We start from the raw sequence: 13434 nt of genomic DNA, 5'->3' as shown, positions 1-13434 counted from the left end.
GAGTTGGACATGATTACAGGCAAACTGTACGGTGATGTGACTTTACCAGGTCACAGTGGAGTGGCAACACATGCTTGTGTGTTTATGTTGGCTGGAAACACAACACGGGGGAAGCAAGTAGTGGCATATAATTACACTGGCAATTCTACCAATGGAGCAGAGTACAGGCCAATCATTATTGATATAATACAGAGGGCAGCATCCATAGGGCTACATGTGCTTGATGTCACCACCGACATGGGTAGCCCTAACCGAGCCATGTGGAAATCCTTTGGGGTGGACCAAAATAAAACATCGGTGCCACATCCAGCAAAACCAGACAGGCAGCTTTATTTGATGCCCGATGTCCCACATCTGGTAAAAAATCTAAAAAGTGCCCTTGTCCGTGGGCAGGTCTTCATAATTCCTGAGGATGTTGTTAACAGAGAGAACCTCCCCTCTAACGAGGTTTCTGTGGCCCCCATTAAGGACTTATTGACCTTTCAGGAAGGGATGGCATTAAAAATAGCTCCCCATCTTTCAGCTGCAGCCATCGAGCCAAGTCACTTTGATAAGATGAAGGTTGGTCTTGCTCTAAATGTGTTCAGTAAGGCTACAAGTGGTGGGCTGAAATACATGGTGCAGCAAGAAAACCGCCCTCTGTCCTACCTGACGACAGCGTGGTTCCTGGAGCAGGTTGATCGTTGGTTTGATCTCATGTCATCTCGCCATCCAATTACAGCCCTGAGCAGGCTCAAGATGGAGGAGTACCAAAAGGCCATCACTGTCCTCCAGAACATCGTCCATCTGTTTCGTTGGATAAAGATAGGTCAAAAGGGAGGTTGGAAGCCTGTTCAAACAGGGGTGATAATGGCAACAACATCAATTTTGGCCATACAAGAGGAGATGCTTACACAAGGACACAGGTTTGTGTTAACGTCAAGGTTCACACAAGACTGCCTTGAAGGTGTGTGAGGTCTAAAAATCCTGTCCCAACTCCAGTGGAATTCCATCATGCACTGAGAATCATATCTGTGGGGCAGTTCCTCACCACCATCAGCTCTGGGAGCTATCAGCAAGACCACAGTAGCTTTTTGGCAGACTTCCTGGACACAGGGGAGCCAAAAATCACTCCATCAGTCAGAGTGGAACAGCTGATGGCGGTGAACAGAGCAGCTGCACCTGACCTCACAAAAACTGAGAAATGTATTCTCTTCCATCTTGCAGGCTACATCGTCCACAAAATCATCAAGTTTGCCAGCATCTGTGAAAAATGCAAAGTTGCAACAGAGCACCATGATGAGAGTCCTTCTGGTGACAACAGCTTGTTAGTGGACTTTAAAGACTTCAAGGCAGGTGCTCTTTTTCGTCCCTCCCAAGAAGCCTTTGACTTCATTCACCAGATTGAGGAACTATTTAGGACCAAGACTGGTTCCTCCCCCATGCAGCTCCCCAACGCAGTGGGTGTCTTGGAGAAAGAAGCTCAGGCCCTCTCCAGCAGGCTTCCGTCATGCTTTGGAGTACAATAAAAACTCGTAAAAAGATTCATACGGCTGAGGCTGAGAATTGAGGCCAAACAAATCAGAAATGACAAAAGAAATAAAAAATTAAAAGATGGCCATTTTGGAAGCAAGAGCCAATCCAAAAAGGTGAAAAGGAACAACAGCAGCCAAGCTACCGCATCCAGCAACCCCCAAACAGATCCACAGCTGCAATCATTTCCATTAGTCGTTGCAATGGAAATATTTGGACTAAACATTGCTCTTCCACCTGCCAGCACCCAGCTAACATCACTGCCCCTCCACCCGTAACATCACTGCCCCTCCACCCGTAACATCACTGCCCCTCCACCCGTAACATCACTGCCCCTCCACCTGCCAACATCACTGCCCTCCACCTGCCAGCACCCAGCCAGAGGAGCGCAAACAACAAAAACAAGCAAGGTGTCCCGTCATGTACCTGGAAGTTTGGGTTGGCAAAATGGAGTAAGAGAGGGACTTGAAAAACCTTGGTGGCTCTCTACTCATGTTGTTACAGTTGTCTTGGTTACAGCTCTCAAGTTTTTTTTTTTGCCATTTCCACATTTTTAGAAAATATGAAATAAAAAATTGAAGTGAAATCAACCTCTTCTCTGGAGAACAAACTTTGATTTCTCTGTCTTGTGAGTTTGCAGTCTTGCAGTTTTGCTCCTCCACCTGTAACATCACTGCCCCTCCACCTGCCATACAGTAGGTTACTAACAAGATTACTTATACAGTGATAGAATACATGTTTAGTATGCTTACTTATATAAAACAGTAGTATTAAACTTACCTTGTGTTTTCACTCTCACTTAAGTCCCTCTCCCTTTGCCATCAATCCAAAATTAGCTGAGCTGCAACATAATACAGACAGGTAATAATCAACATAATCACAAGGACACAATATGGCTCTGCTAAAATCACTCACTCTTACATATTTATATTTATCTAATATTTAACTCCCTCCACCCCCGCATACAATCCCGTTTAGAAGCCCCTCTTCTCTAATTCAACAACGTTGGACGAAATGACATTAAGAGAACGGAATTTACAATTAAAAGGCTGTTCAACGTGTGTTGCTAACTTGATCCGGTAGCTTAATCTGTTATCTGTAAACGTTCCCTAAATCTACTAATTTAGGGATAATCCACTGACATCCTTTAATACACATGTTAATTTGAATTAGATTATAATATAAATCTTTAAACTTCTTCTTACCTTTAAAAGTCCGTCACGAACGGTCTATTATGCTGCAACTCTACAGCTCTGCTAGCCTTGGCGCTAACTTCCGGGGAACGATTGAGAGGCTCCACGATCCGCCATTGCTGTAAAAAAGTGGTCCATTGGAGTGAACGGAGATGACGTAACTCTCAGTCTATATGGCGCTGCCCCTGCCTATATGTCATGAGCTGATTATGGAGCCTTCATTGTAACAGTAATTCAGATGCAATCAGCCTATATAAAAGGCCTCAAATTGGAAGCATTGTCTGGGCCGTCTTTTTCACTCAATTCTGCAATAGGTAGATCTCGCCTTTCACCTAGGCCGAGGTCGGTGATCTTGGGCTTAAAAAGGTTGGTGACCACTGAGCTAGAGGGTAAGAAATCTTGAAATGTGCCTTGATATTTTTTTTTTAAACTGCCATAATTCCCAAACCCTACATTCTTGAGACATACTTTTTCATGATAAACATAGGAAAACATCTCGTGGCTTGAAAAATGACAAATAATTAAGCAAAAATAATTAAACAAAGTGCCTCTTGAGGGCATGAAGTGACAAAAACGTTCAACATGTCTCCATTAAAGCCCATTGTCATTTCAGGCAGATATTTCCTCACAGCAGCAGCCGCACACCTTTAGTTAAACTGCCAAAAAGGCCACATTATTAACCCGAAACTACACAAAAATTACACTTCAGATACTCAACTTCCTTGACATGTTTCACGTTTTGAAATTTCACAGATATCTGTTATCGTTCTTCCACAAAACGTTCACATATAAGAGGTTCATCTCTCATTCAGAACAATGAAGCCTTTGAAGTCTAGGCACCTCGTTAGCTCAACTATAAACACCTGTGCAATGGAACACGATGATGTCATCACTCCAACTGACAGCAGTTCTAACTGTTCATTTCATACTCACACACACACACTCTCTCTCTCTCTCTCTCTCTCTCTCTCTACCACACTGGTTCATGCGTCAACAGCTCTACGCCAAATGTGTGCTAACAGTCCAGCCGTGAAGACATCTACGAGACAGTTTTGAGATTTTTTCAAATGCCGTTGCCATGGCAACACAATACTCGCCATGAAACACGGTTTTCTCATAACTTCAGTGAAAATGCTTCAAACGGCCCAAAACTTCACAGGTTTGGTAAGGATGCAGCCATCAACGCATCTAAGCGTATTATGGGGTGTCATCAAATGTCGTTGCCATGGCGACAGACAACTCGCTATGAAACAGGATGTCGCTGTAAGTCCAATTGACACAGTCCAATCGTGCCCCAATCTTCACTTGTGGCCCGCTACAACACTGCCCTCTCTCTCAGCCTGGACTCTCTGGCTCCCTTCAGAAGCCGGACGGTGTCTTTTCTCCGCCCGGCACCATGATTCACCTCTGATCTTCGCACAATGAAGCAAACTGGTTGTCGGCTGGAGCGGCTTTCCAGACGAACTGGCCTCACCGTCCATCGTATGGCCTTGGTGGACCATGTGAGGTCCTACAAGGAGGCTCTCTCCAAGACCAAGACCGCCTACTACTCCTCCCTCATCACCTCACAACAAAATCTCCCCAGATCCTTGTTCTCCACCATCAACCGACTGCTCCGCCCCCTCCCTGCCACGTACACTGCTGAAGCTCCTGACCTCTGCTCCAAATTCCTCAACTTTTTTCAGGCTAAGGTGATCTCCATTCATCAACAACTCCTGGTGCCCGCCCCCTCCCCCTCTCTGCACTGGCCCCTGACACAGAAATGCACACTCCCAGCTCAACCCCTCAGTCCCCAATGCTCTCTCTCCTCCTTCTCCCCAGTGGATGTTCCACTGGTCTCGAAGCTGGTGACCAATGCTAAGGCCTCCACCTGCTCCCTTGACCCCATGCCCACGGTGCTGGTCAAGGCCTGCCTTCCCACCCTCTGCCCCATCATAACAGACATCATCAACTCCTCTCTGTCATCTGGAATAGTTCCCTCCTGCTTCAAAACCGCCTCCATCACTCCCATCCTCAAGAAGCCTGGTCTTGACCCTGAGGAGCTGAACAACTACCGACCGATCTCCAACCTTCCTTTCCTTAGTAAAACCTTGGAAAGAGCAGTCGCCGCCCAGCTTCATCAACATCTGTCCAACCATGAGCTCTACGAACCCCTACAGTCAGCCTACAGAGCACATCACAGCACAGAGACCGCCCTCCTCAAGATCACTAATGACCTCCTTCTCGCTGCTGACTCCGGACAAATCAGTATTCTCATCCTCCTCGACCTCTCTGCGGCCTTTGACACCGTTTCTCATACAGTCCTCCTGAAATGCCTCTCCGACAACCTTGGCATCACTGGCACACCTCTGTCATGGTTTCAGTCCTATCTCTCAACCAGGTCTCAGTTTGTCAGCATCAGCGGCTCATCCTCCCCCCCGGCCCCAGTCAACCATGGTGTCCCCCAAGGCTCCGTGCTTGGTCCCCTAGTTTTCACCATTTACATGCTCCCCCTTGGCCAGATCATACGTCACTTCGGTCTCAATTTCCACTGCTATGCTGATGACACTCAGCTCTATCTCAGCACCTCACCATCTGCCCAGCTCCCTCCACAGTCTCTGGTCAATTGTCTCGATGCCATAAAAACCTGGATGACAGCAAATCTACTCAAACTCAACAGTAAGAAGACTGAGCTCATGGTTGTGGCCCCCAAGGCACTGCTCCGGAAGGTTGGGGATCTCCTCCTCCACATTGACGGCTGTTCCATCTCCCCGTCTCCCGAAGTCCGTAACCTGGGTGTCATCCTTGACTCAACTCTCTCATTTCAGTCACATATCAAATCCGTCACCAAGTCTGCCTTCTATCACCTCAGGAACATCTCCCATCTACGACCATCACTCTCCGATTCCGTGGCCGAGACCCTCATCCGTGCATTCGTCTCCTCCCGATTGGACTACTGCAACGGAGTCCTGTTCGGGGTTCCCAGTAAAGCCCTGGACAGGCTCCAGTATGTGCAGAACTCGGCTGCCAGGGTGCTCACTCACACCAAGCCCTGGCAGCACATCACCCCCACCCTCATCCACCTCCACTGGCTCCCAGTCAAGCACCGTATCACATATAAACTCCTTCTTCTGACCTACAAATGCCTCCATGCCCTCGCCCCCCAATACCTGTCTGACCTTCTCCGCCACCACACTCCATCCCGGAAGCTCCGATCGTCTGAACAGGATCTCCTCTCTACCCCCCGCACCAGGTTGCGGACTTTCGGTGACAGAGCTTTCAGTGTAGCATCCCCCACCCTCTGGAACTCTCTCCCCCCCGAAATCCGCAGCGCCCCAACTTGGACACTTTCAAAAAAGCCCTCAAAACGCACCTTTTCACCAAGGCTTTCCCCACTATATAGTTAGTTTGATAGGTTTATTTTAATTTTTCCGCTACTTTCTTGCCCCCCCCTCCCTGACCTGTCTGCCTCTTTTCCCCTACTCCCCCCCCCCTGCCCGACTTGTGAAGCGACCTTGGGTTTCGTGAAAGGCGCTATATAAATATGATGTATTATTATGATTATTATTATACCGGTCCATGGCTCTACAGCTTTACGCCAAATCTGAGATCTCACCATATGCCGTTTCCATGGAAACGCATCCCTCGCCATAAAATATGATGTCTCTATAAGTCCAATGGACACGGTCCAATCGTCCCCCAATCTTCACTTGTATATCACCGGTCCATGCCTCAACAGCTCTACGCCAAATCTGAGATCTCACCATATGCCGTTCCCATGGAAACGCATCCCTCGCCATAAAACACGATGTCCCTTTAACTCCTATGAAAATTGTCAAAAAGTGCAAAAACTTCACATGTGTGTTAACAGTCCAGCCGTGAAGACATCTACGGGACCGTTTTGAGATTTCTTCAAATGCCGTTGCCATGGCAACACAATGCTCGCCTTGAAACACGGTTTTCTCATAACTCCAGTGAAAATAATCCAAACAGCCCAAAACTTCACAGGTTTGGTAACAATGCAGCCATTAACGCGTCTAAACGTATTATGGGGTGTCATCAAATGCCGTTGCCATGGCGACAGATCATTCGCCATCAAGTTAGTTCAGAAGTTTGCGGTTCAAATATTCTACTGCCATTCCAAGCCTTTTCACTTTCTTTTCTTCTCTCATCACACATTCAAGCTCCCAGTGTTCATGTATCATTTTCAACATAGCAGTTTAGCGTCAGATTTTCAGCATAAAGCATTCCCACTAGCAATTTCTTCAGGAATTGCATTCTCTAGTTATTTATAGTTTTGCTGAATAGTTTCATGTCCGCTTACCTTAGAAACGTAAAATGCCACGGCAGTGTGCAGATGGGGAGCATGTTAGCTTAGCTTGGCAGCTTCAGCTAGCTCTGGAACTTTCAGCTCGGTGGCAGCAGGTCCCGCCTCGGCTCCGCCTCTTTGCCCTTATTTGGAGCAGGCTGGAGAAGGCGGGAGTTGAACTCTGACGTCACTGTCGAGCCGTTAGTGGCCGACTCCGCCTACTAAGGGCTTCTCTGCAACTCTGCAGAATCCTATGGGTGACGTCACAGACCCTACGTCCATTTATATATACAGTCTTTGGAGATTACATTACTCTCTCTCTTCTCTTGACCTTCGTCATAAGATGATGACACCCCGTAATTGACGTAGAGCTGTTGAGGGCAGGACCATTAACCTTTATCTGAAGTCTGCTGCTCTGAGCATGTCAGTTGGAGCGATGACATCATCGTGTTCCATGAAACAGATGTTTATATTTGAACTAACGAGGTGTGCAGAGATCACAGAGATCACAGGTTTCCACTATAATCTAAATGCCTATAGTTTTGTGGTAACGTTCACGGGTTAGAGTTAGGCAAGCAACTCACAGCAGCAGTATGCCTACACTATTGTCATTAGTGGCGTGAACGCTACCACAAAACTATAGGCATATATATTATAGTTCATAACAGGTAATGTCAAAGCTATGAACTGCATTGTTGTAGTTTAGCTGCAATATAGGCTATATGTAACATCTAACATTTACAAAAGTCACCTGTAATAGTTAACTTATTTAGGACTATATGCTGTTTGCATGGTGGAGAGCAGCAAGGTGATGAAGGGACCTTTGAAGACAGCGCCACTGCAGCGCATGCGCACTTCTTATCTCATAATTATGACTTTTTATCTCATTATTTCGACTTTCTTATCTCATAATTATGACTTTTTATCTCATTATTTCGACTTTCTTATCTCATAATTATGACTTTTTATCTCATTATTATGACTTTCTATCTCATAATTATGACTTTTTATCTCATTATTATGACTTTTTATCTCATAATTTCGACTTTCTTATCTCATAATTATGACTTTTTATCTCATTATTATGACTTTTTATCTCATAATTATGACTTTTTATCTCATTATTATCACTTTTTATCTCATCATTTCCACTTTGTTATCTCGTAATTATGACTTTTCATTGGGATTTTATTTTTTTCAAGTGGCGGAAATGGGCTTCCATAAGATTAGGCTAGGATACCGGATAAAGTTAGCAACACACGTTAACCACGAACAGCCTATTAATCCGTTCTCTTACTGTTATTTCCTCCAACGTTCTGGAATTAGAGAAAAGGGGCTTCTTAACGTGCTTTTATCCGGGGTGGAGGGAGTTACATATTAGTTAAAGATAACATTGAGACGTGTGATTGTAGTGGGTGGAGGTGGTGAAATGAGGATCTCCATCTTAGAGTTCAAGCTAGTATAATGTAGTTAACGTTACACAATAATAAGGAAGAGAGCTATTTTTGTGATACATCGCTATTGATATGGATTTAGAGTGGATATTTGAGACTTCCAAACAGTAAACAAAATGTTACTTATGAGTGATTGTTTTTAGCAGAGCCCTTGTGATTCTGTTGATTATTACCTGTCTGTATTATGTTTCAGCTCAGCTGATTTTGGATTGATGGCAAAGGGAGAGTAAACAAGGTAAGTTTCAAATAGGTCAGCAATTTCCCATCCTATAGGTTGCTATATAGATGTATCTAACCCTTTCTCCTTTCTCCCTCTTTCAGCACAAGAACCCCAGGGGCATTCAATGTAGCCTGAAGACCTGCAATGAGACCCTCACCTTGCGCCTGAGTCTCAACTCCCAGAGTTTTGCAAGCCTCTCCCTGTTCCTTATTTTGATTACATAGACATTAAGCTTCCCAATGGTGTGGTCTTCGTTTTGTGAAAAATATGATTATACATATGTTGTTGTTGTTGCTGTTGTTGTCTTTTGTGATAGTTAAATTGCTCCTGCTGACTTGAGCCAGCCATTCTTTCCTCCACTCTGTGTCAGTGGGAAAACCGTACATTTGTACTCCTTTCTCTCAGCGATTGGAGCATCCCACGGCAGCACAGCAAATCATGGGGGAGACTATATGCCAGGACAACACGGAGGAAAAGGCACAGACAAACTGCATGATATGCTATTCAATGTTTATTGAATTCCATGTATGTACATGGATGTTCCTAAAACAACACATTTAACATCATCATCATGCTGCTGCTGCTAGTCTTTTGATAGTCACCTGTCGGTCTCCTGTCCTCTCTGAAAGTCATAAAGATGACATTACTCATTTAGATTACTTATGTCCTCAATTACCAGGGGATTACTGAAACCACCATGAATTAAAGAAATGGTAGAAATGAATCTAATCTGAATTTTGAAGCCTTCCTTCCCTCCCTCTAAATATATCAAACATTACGAAGTGATGCTCCTGACTACCATTCAAGTTTAAGAAGATAATATTTGTTTTAAATAATTCAAAGCAATAAACAACAGCAACAGGCTCTTTAACCAAGGCAACGTTAGCCTAAAGTCCCAGATACACCGGCCAGTCACCTGAGAAGTTGCCGACGCCGACACCGACTGTTGCGTCGCCGGACTCTCCTGCGTATTTGCCGACTTCACGCACTGGAACACACCGCAAATCCGAGCCGAGCACGTATGAACTGCGTATGCGTGAGTGGCAATAACTCTCCTTACAAGCAGGCGGCGGTAGTGTGTATTCATAATTAAAAAGAGGCAACAACCGGAAAAACCGGAAAACAGAGAAGAAGAACAGACTCCGTGATATAAACAAACAACAAATAGCGTTTTTCTTTCCATTTTTACTCTCGTCCATTGAAAACATGAGCGAACAGGAGCAGGACGAACGGGAGGTACTGGAGCTAGCAGCCCTTAGACTCACGCTTGTGTTAAATCATTTGTTTACCTCCCTCACTTCCGTTAACGCTTCTCATGCACTGATTCGCTAGCTGAACAGCCAATCAGTGTTATCCCTTTGTCCGACTTCCAGTGGTGTTCTCGACACAGATTCAACATGTTGAATCGGCAAGAAAAGGCGTCAGGTCGGCAGAAAAGACCCGACGGTGCGGCGCACACCACTCCGAATAGGGCGTGCCCACGCTCATGTTCGGCCTGACTCCCATTTACTGCCGATTTCGGGCCGGTGTATCTGGGCCTTTACATGTATATGTTAACAGGTAAGATAGCTGTTCACGCTAATTATATTTTCTGCTATTTTATTTCTATTTGAGATGTTTACATTTTCGATTGTTTAATTCTAGTCTTTTAACTGTCTAATGTACAATGCCTTGTCTTTTGCTGCTGCAACGCAAACATTTCCCAAATTGGTATCAATAAAGTTCTTCTTATTTTATCTTAATCCTCAAATATTAGCAAATTTTACTTTTTTAAATATTGATGTAACTACATACACATCCATATGTTGTATACATATTGCAAATCAAAACCTTTATTCACTACATATTACCAAAAATCATAGTTCTATCTCCGGTAATCATGCATTCAAATGTCCCACCACGAATTTCCGGGGAACTATTGAGTCTCCCTGAACCACGTGAGGATCAAGCATTTTGGACTTCCGTTGTCGTAACCCTTCTCTCTATATGGCGCTGATCTTAGCTATCTCTTATATTTAGCGGAGGAAAACAATTGTGACATCAGTTATGACATCACTTACGCGACTGGGATTTGTAGTCTTTCTAGTTGCGTATTTTTCATAGTCTTATATTTCAACAGTTTTACGACAAACTGTGACTTTTTTGACATGGAAATGATTTTTTAAGATTGACAAACATATTATGTGTAATTTGTGGCACAATTTAAACGGGATCGAAAGATAAGTGTTCTCTCTCCATTGACTTCAATACATAATTTTTCCGAAATAAGGTCCCATGGACCGGAAGTAGATGGGCGTGACTTCGCCACTGGAGCAGGCAGGAGTTAAACTCTGACGTCACTGTCGAGCCGTTAGTGGCTGACTCCACCTACTAAGGGCTTCTCGGCAACTGCAGAATCCTATGGGTGACGTCACGGACCCTACGTCCATTTATATATACAGTCTATGGTTACACCATATGTGTCATCAAGTTTGCTATTTTGCTAAATGTTTGCTTATTTGCTAAATGTTTGCTTTATTTTGCTATTTTATTAATAGAGTACAGTAGTACTCTATTAATAAAATATTTGAAGCAGTAATGGGTGACAAATTGATGAAGACGCCAGCTATAGCACCCTTAAAAAAAAAGGTTTTTGTAAGGATAAAGACTTCAGATTCCACAATGCCTTCCCTACGCGCTGACGTCACTTCCGGGGCTGCTGTTGGCGGGCAGAACGGGGTCGATCGGTGCTGGTTGTTAGCTACGGTGGGGCTATTGTGTTATTCAGTACCAAAGATCACCTTGCTACCCAACCAAAGTTAGACACTTAGCCCTCGGGTAGTTGTGTGTCTTCGACCCGCTCCGCGTATACCACAGACCCGGTGCATTCCCTCGGGCCTACCGTCAGCCCATTAAACCGAAGCTTTTTCTGAAGGTAAGCCTCAGTTAGCTAGCTGTGCAGGGAACACAGCCATGTTGCCCTGTGGTCGAAGGGGGCCGGCCGCCTGCCTCGTTTGTTTGATCAGGCTTCGGTGAATTGAGTTGCATTGCAGAAAGATCCAGTTAAACAGCATTATCCGAATTTATTTAGCTATCGTTAAATATTAAATGCAGCGCGTGCAGGTATGATGTTAAAACGGTGTGCAGAATGCCAGCTTCGACGCTGCTCTCCTGAAACGGCACATCATATGTTAAGGCTTTGTGTACTGTCTGTAACTGTAATTTATACACATAATATGTTTTAATAACCCTTTAATTAATTTGCCCATGTGTCTAGTGCAATTTTTTTAGGTGCATGCAGTCTGCAAATCACGCTCGGTAGAGGAGAAAAATGGGGGGGGAGGGGGCGGCGTTTTCCTTCCCCTTAGACAAACTACTAAACATGAGTTAACGACACAGCACATGTATTTAAGAGAGTATGCTTTTTGAATCGTCAGTTTTTAAGACTAAACATTTCAAAGTGTAGGAATTTAGTACTGCAGATAACAGGGAAATCTTTCCAAAGTGGATACAAGTTTCTCATTGGCACATATACTCCTCTGTGGTTATTCTTTTGAAAAAGCCACAAAAAAAAAAATCTAAGATGTGGCCATTTTCAAGATGGCCATCAATAATGAATTGGACGTGTCATTTGTTGCCATAAATTCACTTCCCCTATATTGACGATATTGGTGTGAAGCCCCAATTTTTGTTGAAAATTAAAGTGGCTAACAGGCTTTTTTAAATGGCCCCAGAGCGATGCACATGGAAATGTTGGGGCTTGTGTCCAGTTTTGAATGATTGTTAAACTAATCTGCAGCAGTTGAATTGAATGAAGCCAGCGGCTTTACACCAGGGTTGCGTTCCGATAATCCAAAAATCAGCTCCTAACTTCTAACCCTATCTCTTATTCCTTGACCTCTGAGTGAAACGTCACAGGGTCAAGGGATAGTGGATAGGAGAATTCAAAAGGACTTAGGAGAAGAGACTGCGGTACTTTAGAGAATCCGAATGCACTTTCACTATCTGACGTGTTTATGATGCGCCAGCGTACGTCATTGTGTGCGTCTGGTGCTGTGGTGAAACTATGGAAACTACAGTGTTCTATACAACGGACTACATGGATGTTTAATAAGAACGAGGGACTCATCTAGAGACTCTGCACCGTGCTCTGATGCTGTTGTTTTATGCTTTATTAACGTGGACAACAGAGAAACATATTCTTCATGACCAAAGTTGTAATGGAAATATAAAAGGAAAGTGAAATTTATGCTCTTCTCCCTCCGGTCCACATTAATACAAATGATCCCAATACGTATGATTGTATGAAAATATCTTAAAATCAATACAAATGTATTTATTATAAACGTTAGTCCTTAACACCTATCACTGTGTACATCACCATTCAAACAAGTTGAGCAAACCCTACACAGCTCAGTGAAATGTTGACTTTATTTGATCATTTCAGTAAAAACTAACGTTCATATTTCTCTTTTTGATTATAATACTGATGAACGTTCAAAACAAAGCACTTAGGCAACTTACCACATACGTTTTTAAAATGCTTAATAAGCACCGTAACGTTCATGATATAATTTCTCCGTCATAATCGTTTGTTTTCCGTGAACGGCCGACTGTTGTGTGACGCTAATGCTGCGGCTGCAAGGCATTGTGGGGCAGCATTTTCTCCTCTCCTTTCGGTAAGGGAGGTCCAGTGGTTCCTAAGCTAAAGGAGGTTATAAAGGAAGTTTGAAACCTCCTTTCCTTTCATTTGGAGAATTGGAACGGCACTTAACATGGCTGCCACTG

At 44.1% G+C, this 13434-nt stretch overlaps 1 long non-coding RNA gene across 1 annotated transcript in view; it reads right to left on the bottom strand.

Annotated features, from left to right (window-relative positions):
• LOC307017354 overlaps nucleotides 1-2879 on the bottom strand; it is a 527538-nt gene extending 524659 nt beyond the window's left edge. The window contains exons 1-3 of the long non-coding RNA XR_013802142.1: nucleotides 2718-2879; nucleotides 2293-2353; nucleotides 1808-2215 (exon numbers count right to left, since the gene is read on the bottom strand). This is a non-coding gene — a long non-coding RNA (uncharacterized lncRNA). The remainder of the gene's footprint in view (nucleotides 1-1807; nucleotides 2216-2292; nucleotides 2354-2717) is intronic.
• Nucleotides 2880-13434: the final 10555 nt, after the last annotated feature.

The sequence above is a fragment of the Notothenia rossii genome (genome assembly GCF_949606895.1).
Source record: "Notothenia rossii genome assembly, chromosome: 8".
Lineage (NCBI taxonomy): Eukaryota > Metazoa > Chordata > Actinopteri > Perciformes > Nototheniidae > Notothenia > Notothenia rossii.
The sequence above is the reverse complement of the archived record's forward strand: the minus strand, read 5'-3'. Positions and strand labels throughout refer to the sequence as shown.